Source organism: Cryptomeria japonica, chromosome 7 (genome assembly GCF_030272615.1).
Source record: "Cryptomeria japonica chromosome 7, Sugi_1.0, whole genome shotgun sequence".
NCBI classification, from domain to species: domain Eukaryota; kingdom Viridiplantae; phylum Streptophyta; class Pinopsida; order Cupressales; family Cupressaceae; genus Cryptomeria; species Cryptomeria japonica.
This window is the reverse complement of record NC_081411.1, coordinates 731,211,630-731,218,219: the sequence shown is the minus strand read 5'-3', so window position 1 is coordinate 731,218,219 and position 6,590 is coordinate 731,211,630.

Here is a 6,590-nt window from a genome sequence, read left to right as displayed (position 1 = left end):
TAGTTTTGAATGAAGAACTTAATGAATCACAAGACAATGTACAATCCACTTCCATCAATAGGTTAAGGGCATTGCCCCTAGTTTAGACATGACTATGAAAAAGCAGGATGGAAGACGCATGGAGTACTTTCTTAATTACAGATTTATAACAAGCCATGGTTTTGGATGGATGGATGTATGGATGAAGTAGAATGTGATCGCAACAAGTCTGAAAGATAATGGAGCCATAGCCTTTGTGAGTGGCGCCTGTTTGCCAGTTTTCACCATCGCACTTACCCAAGGTGCCACCGAAGTGGTTGTTCACCGTTTGGATGTATGATTTTTCTTTACCATTTTGATGTGTTTGTATTTTCTTCAGGATATTTTTCAGAATGTTTTTTATGTTTTTGCCAGTATATATGGGAGCCTGATGCTCTGTACAACTTATGTATAAAATCATTTGAGGTGCATGTTGTTGATCAGATCTACTAGCGGTTCTCCTTCTAAAGTAGCCAACTGATATGCCCTAGACCCAAATACAGCAGTGATAACATATGGACCCAACCAATTTGATTCAAAATTTCCTTGATGTTCTCGGTTGGGTTGGTTACGAGGATTTTCTTGAAGAACAAGATCACCTACCTCGAATGTACGAGGTCTAACTCGATGATTATAGATTCTGCTCATGCGTTGTTGATAGGCCTTAAGGTGATTGTATGCAGCTTGTCGCTTCTCGTCAAGTAGCTCTAACTCTTGAAGACTTGATACTCTATATGCTTCATCATCTATGAGATTGTGTAAGGAAACTCGTAGTGATGGTATCTCGACCTCAATAGGTAAAATAGCTTCTGCACCATAGACCAATGAGTAGGGAGTTGCGCCTGTAGGGGTTTGAATGCTAGTTCGATATGCCCATAGTGCTGGATTCAATTGAACATGACAATCACAACCGACATGATTGACTGTCTTCTTTAGGATTCTTAATATGTTCTTGTTTGATGCTTCGGCCTGACCATTGCCTTGTGGGTAATAGGGAGTAGAAAAGCGGTGTTGGATGTGAAATTTCTCATAGAGTTCACAGACATCTTGATTCTTGAAAGGAAGACCGTTATCTGTGATGATGGACATGGGTACACCATACCGGCAGATGATGTAATTGAGGATGAATGAGGCAATCTGCTTGCCGGTAACTTGGGTAAGTGGAACAACTTCGATCCACTTTGTGAAATATTCGGTGGCGGTAATGAATTTATGGCCATTGGATGAAGATGGATGGATTTTACCCACAAGGTCAAAGCCCCACTGACAAAAAGGCCATGGTGTTGTGATTGGTTGCAATTCTTGTGCCGGTGCATGTATTAGGTCTCCATGAATTTGGCATTTCTTACACTTCAAAGTAGTAGGAGTCTTTTTCCATAGATGGCCAATAGTATCCATTGCGTAGGAGTTTCTTGGATAGTGACGGACCACTTGCATGAGTTCCACAAATTCCTTCATGTACCTCTTCCAAGGCCTTTGTTATCTCATCTTGTTCCAAACATCGAAGGAGAGTACCATCAAGACTGCGTCGGTATAGGGTTTCAGAAATAATGGTATATCGAGCAGTTTGGCGAATGAAGGTTTTACGTTCGTTATTCAATTAGTTAGGAGGAAGGGTGTGATCGCGGAGATAGGTGTAGAATTCACTGTACCATGGGGATTCGGAACCGACAAGGCAGCATATCATCTCGGATTCAGGGATATCATAAGCAGGGATCCAAAGCTGTTCTACCAAGAACTCGTAGCGTGTTGAATTCTGTGGAAGATCTAGGAGAGATGTGATGGTAGCCATAGCATCAACAACTTGATTATGATCTCTGGGTATCTGCTCAAAGGTAATTGTAGTAAATGATGCCTTTAGACTGTCCAACATTTGCTTGTATGGCATGAGTTTATCATCCTTGGTCTGATATTCATCTGTTGCTTGTCAAATGACCAGTTGGGAGTTGCCATATACTTGTAGTTCTTGTAATTTCCATTGTACGACTAGCCTGAGTCCTGTGATTAAGGCCTCATACTCTGCTATGTTGTTTGTGCATGGAAATGTGAGCCTGTAAGACTTCCGGATGCTGTCACCTTGAGGTGTGATAAATAGAATGCCTGCCCCCGAGCCATGCCTAGTGTACGAACCATCAAAGTATAGTTTCCATGGTTGTGCTATTGTGATCATGAATATCTCTTCATCTGGAAAATTGGAAATGAGAGGATGATCTCCTATGAGTGGTGCCTCAGCCAACTGATCTGCAATAACTTGACCTTTGATAGCTTTACGGTCCACATACTCGATGTCAAATTCACTGAGAATCATTACCCATTTGGCTAAGCGGCCTATTAATGCTACTTTGCTGAGTAAATACTTGAGTGGATCAATCTTTGCAATGAGTTGTACCTTGTGTGTTAATAGATAGTGCCTCAGTTTTGTTGCTACCAAGATTACTGCTAGGCAAGCTCGCTCAATAGGTGTGTAATTGAGTTCATAGCCAACTAGTGTGCGAGAGATGTAGTAAACAACACACTCTTTCCCTTCTGCATTATGTTGTGCTAGTAGTACACCCAATGCTGTACTTGTTGTTGATATATAGAGTAACAAAGGTCTACTTGGGTCTGGTGGGATCAACAATGGTGTATTCATGAGATAATCTTTAAGCATTTGGAATGCTTGTTGGCATCTGGCATCCCACTAAAAGTGGATGTTCTTGTGTAGCAGGTGTGTGAACGGGTGACACTTATCAGCCAATTGTGCAATGAATCTTCAGATGGATTGAACGCATCCTTGTAATGTCCTTAGTTGACTGATATTCTTTGGTGGTGGCATGTCCATGATTGCTTTTACCTTTGCTAGGTCGACCTCAATACCTTTGCTTGAGACAATGTATCCTAGAAGCTTCCCGAAGGTTACTCCAAAGACACATTTCTTTGGGTTGAGTCAAACATGGTATTGTTCCAGTCTATCAAAGATTTTATCTAATATGTTGAGATGCCCTTCTCTGGTGAGTGATTTTGCTAGTAAGTCATCATAATAATCTTCCATCATAGTATGCCTCATGTCATGGAAGATTGTGGTCATTGCTCGTTGATAGGTCACTCCTGCGTTCTTGAGATCGAAAGGCATTGCATTCCAGCAGTATGTGCCCCATGAACATGTGAAGGCTGTCTTATGTTGATCCTTTGGTGCGATTTTTATCTGATTGTATCCTGAAAAGCCATCCATGAGTGAAAGCATGGCATGTCCTGCTGTCAGATCTACTATGATGTTGATATTTGGTAGGGGAAGTCATCCTTAGGACATGCCTTATTCAGATCTCTGAAGTCAGTACAAATGTGGATGCCCCCTTTTGGTTTGCCAACAGGAACAATGTTGGAGATCCAGTCTGCATAATCAATTGGTCTAATGAAACCAACATCCAGGAGTTTCTTAAGTTCTATTTTGACTAGTACTGCAATCTGAGGATGCATCTTGTGAAGCTTCTTCTTGACAGGTTTGGCTCCTTCTGCTATGGTGAGGTGATGCATGACTAAATCAGGATCAAGACCAGGCATGTCTGCATATGACCATGCGAAGTTAATCTGGCGCTTCTGGAAGAATTCGACAAACTTGGGTTGTTCCTCTGGAGTTAGAAGAGTTTCCAGATGTATGAGGTGAGGAGTTTCAGGAGTCCCCACATTGTATTCTTTGGTTTCTTCAATGAGTATTGTTGATCGTTCCTACTATGTGCTACAGGGAAGGATGTCAAACCTTTCATCCTCAGGTGTCTCAGAGAGGTTTTCACCATTGGATACGCTCTTTCTTTTTACTTTTATCGAATCAAATAGTGCCACGGTGTGGTTTTCACTGGAAGATCCATGTTTTATTGTTATATTTTTGCTGCTGAAAGCTTTGGCATCCGCCCTGAAGTATGTCGCGCTATTAAGTTCTATGGCGAATCTAGTTTTGTGATCCCTACTTGGCAGGTTATCCCTTAATTCCAAAAAGTCAATGATGGCCTCATCGTTTTGGAAGAGGTCAAGATATGGGGGATTTGGTTGGTTCCATTTGATGAGTTCAGGATGGATAATGGGCATTACTTCATCGATTAGGTTAAGTTCGTTAGATGTATCAGTGAAGGTTAAGACGTTATGGTGAAGGTCATTGATGGTACTCTCCCTATCAGAATCAGGCATAGGATGTGACGTAGGGTCTGTGGAAGAAGCTTCCAGTTCAGGAACCCAAGAAGTCTTTATCTGTGCTTCTCCGTAAACAGGGATGTCTTTGCAGGGTGGAGGTGGTGATGTGTCTTCCTCATCTGAAGTGTTAAGCTGTATGGAATCAAATTCCCATTCATGTGATTCAGTCTCTGAATCACTTTCCAGCATCCGATTACTATACCATATTGGGATGTCCTTGGTGTTAAATACTGTAGGTGTGATTGGTTGATGTACCTTTGTAGATGAAATGATCGGTGCTGCAGGAAGGATGATGGGGATCAAAGAATCTGATACGGGGAGTATCGGTAGTGTTGACTCAGTTGCTTCTGTTGGAACTGCTGGTGTTGTAGATGTTGTTGCTGGTTCTGATACAGTTGCTATTGCTAATGGTGCTATTGATGTTATTGTTGCTGCTGATGGGATTACTGGTTTGATTGGTGGGATGATTGGCATTGTAGATGGTTGTGTTGGGATTTTGAGCCTCGGTAGGGCAGTTCCAATGGTTTTTGATGTTTTTTAGATAATGAAATGTGTCCTCTTTGCAATAGGCTGATATAGTGGTTTGCTAGGTTTTCCTTTGAATCTAAGCTTAGGAAAGATCATCTTTTCAAAGCCTAGGCATGTATTATCTTTGGGCTTTAATTCTGGCAGCAGTGGTTCATGTCTTCCTTGTTTGCAAGATCCCAAAGCACTCTGACCATCATAACCCATTCTTTGCATAATGAGGAGGCCTTTGCCATACTGATCCGTGGGAAGTGTAGCTTGCGACATATCAATGGTGATAGGATCTTTATAGATCCATTCCACTAAGTGCTCATCTTTGGTTTCTTCTTCTTGACTCTTCCCAAGGATGAAAGGCATCAAAGCACATGCTGGTGTGATCAGTGGTTGCTAAAGTAACTGTTGTGGTTTACCATGTGTTCTAGGAGAAGTGGGCATTTGTCCCACACAAAAGAGTTGACTTAAGTTGTATTCCCCAGGACCTTCCTCTGCTATTTTCATCTTAAGCTTTTCTTGCTTGGGTATAGGGCTGTTTGAACTGGCAAGAGAGGCTGGACTTATATATGATGTGGAGGAAATGGCTTCTCTATTGTTAGGAATGATAATCTCTGGTTGATGGCTGATATTATGACAATATGAAAATGGATTTGCATCGCCCAGGATTGTGATCTCTACACCGTTATGTGGGAACTTGATACATTGATGGTAGGTAGATGGAACGGCTTGCATGGCATGTATCCAAGGTCTTTCTAACAATATATTGTATGGCAGAGGAAGGTCCATAACCTAACAGATGATATGCTTCACCATAGGGCCCACTTGGATAGGTAGTACCACAACCCCTTTGGATGAATGCTCTACATCGTCATAGGCTTTGATTGTGATCTTCTTACGGGGATCCACTAATTCTATTGCATATCCCAAAGCGGTGACCAACTGCAGTGTACAAATATTTAGGCCCACTCCATTGTCAATCAAGACTCACTTGATCCTATGCTAGTTGATAAATCCTTCAATGCGTAGCGAAGCGTTATGAGGTTGCTGGAAGGAAGAGTTGTCACTTTCGGAAAAAGTGAGACAACATGATGACTTTAGACTTCCAACCATGGCTTGAAATTGGTCTGTATTCAGGTTTGCAGGGACTGACGCTTCTTGGAGAGCTTGATCCAAGATTGTTTTATGAGATGGAGATAGGCGCAAGAGCTCTAAAATGGATATAAGTGCAGGCGTTTTGTCTAATTGTTCCACAAGATCGTACTGCTTTGGTATGGAGGTGGTGCCTTGTGGATCTGCCTTTATGGTAACCTTGCCGCAGCGTGTAACAACATTGCAATTGGAGTTGGAATTTTTGATGGTTATAGTTGCAATTTGTTCACTGGCATCATACAGGTGATTTACAGTATAATTATACGCAGCCTGCGTATAATCAGTGGTATCAGTGCCTCTCTTGGAAGTGGAAGGACCCCTTTGATCTTGTGATGGAAGTGGATTTTTGAACATCAAATGATCATTGTTTGTTATTTTTGGGTCATATCCTTCGATTTCAATATCACCTCGGTCAATAAGATCTTGAATAAGATCTTTCAATCTATGACAATTACTCGTCTTGTGTCCTTTCCCTTGATGGAAATCACAATGTTCAGTATCCCTCCACCATGCACATTTGACCTGAGGTTCATAGTTTGATGTTTTAGGTAGAGTTACCAAATTTTGAGAAACCAGTTGTTGCAACACTGTTTCGATGGGTTCCCCTAAGGGAGTGTATGTTTGTTTTTGTTTTTGTTGATGAGGTCTGGATTCATTGTGAGATGTGATGCGGCCTTGATTTGAAAGAACAATTGTGTTAGTCTGAGGTGGGGGATTCTGTCCTGCAAATAGAACCACAG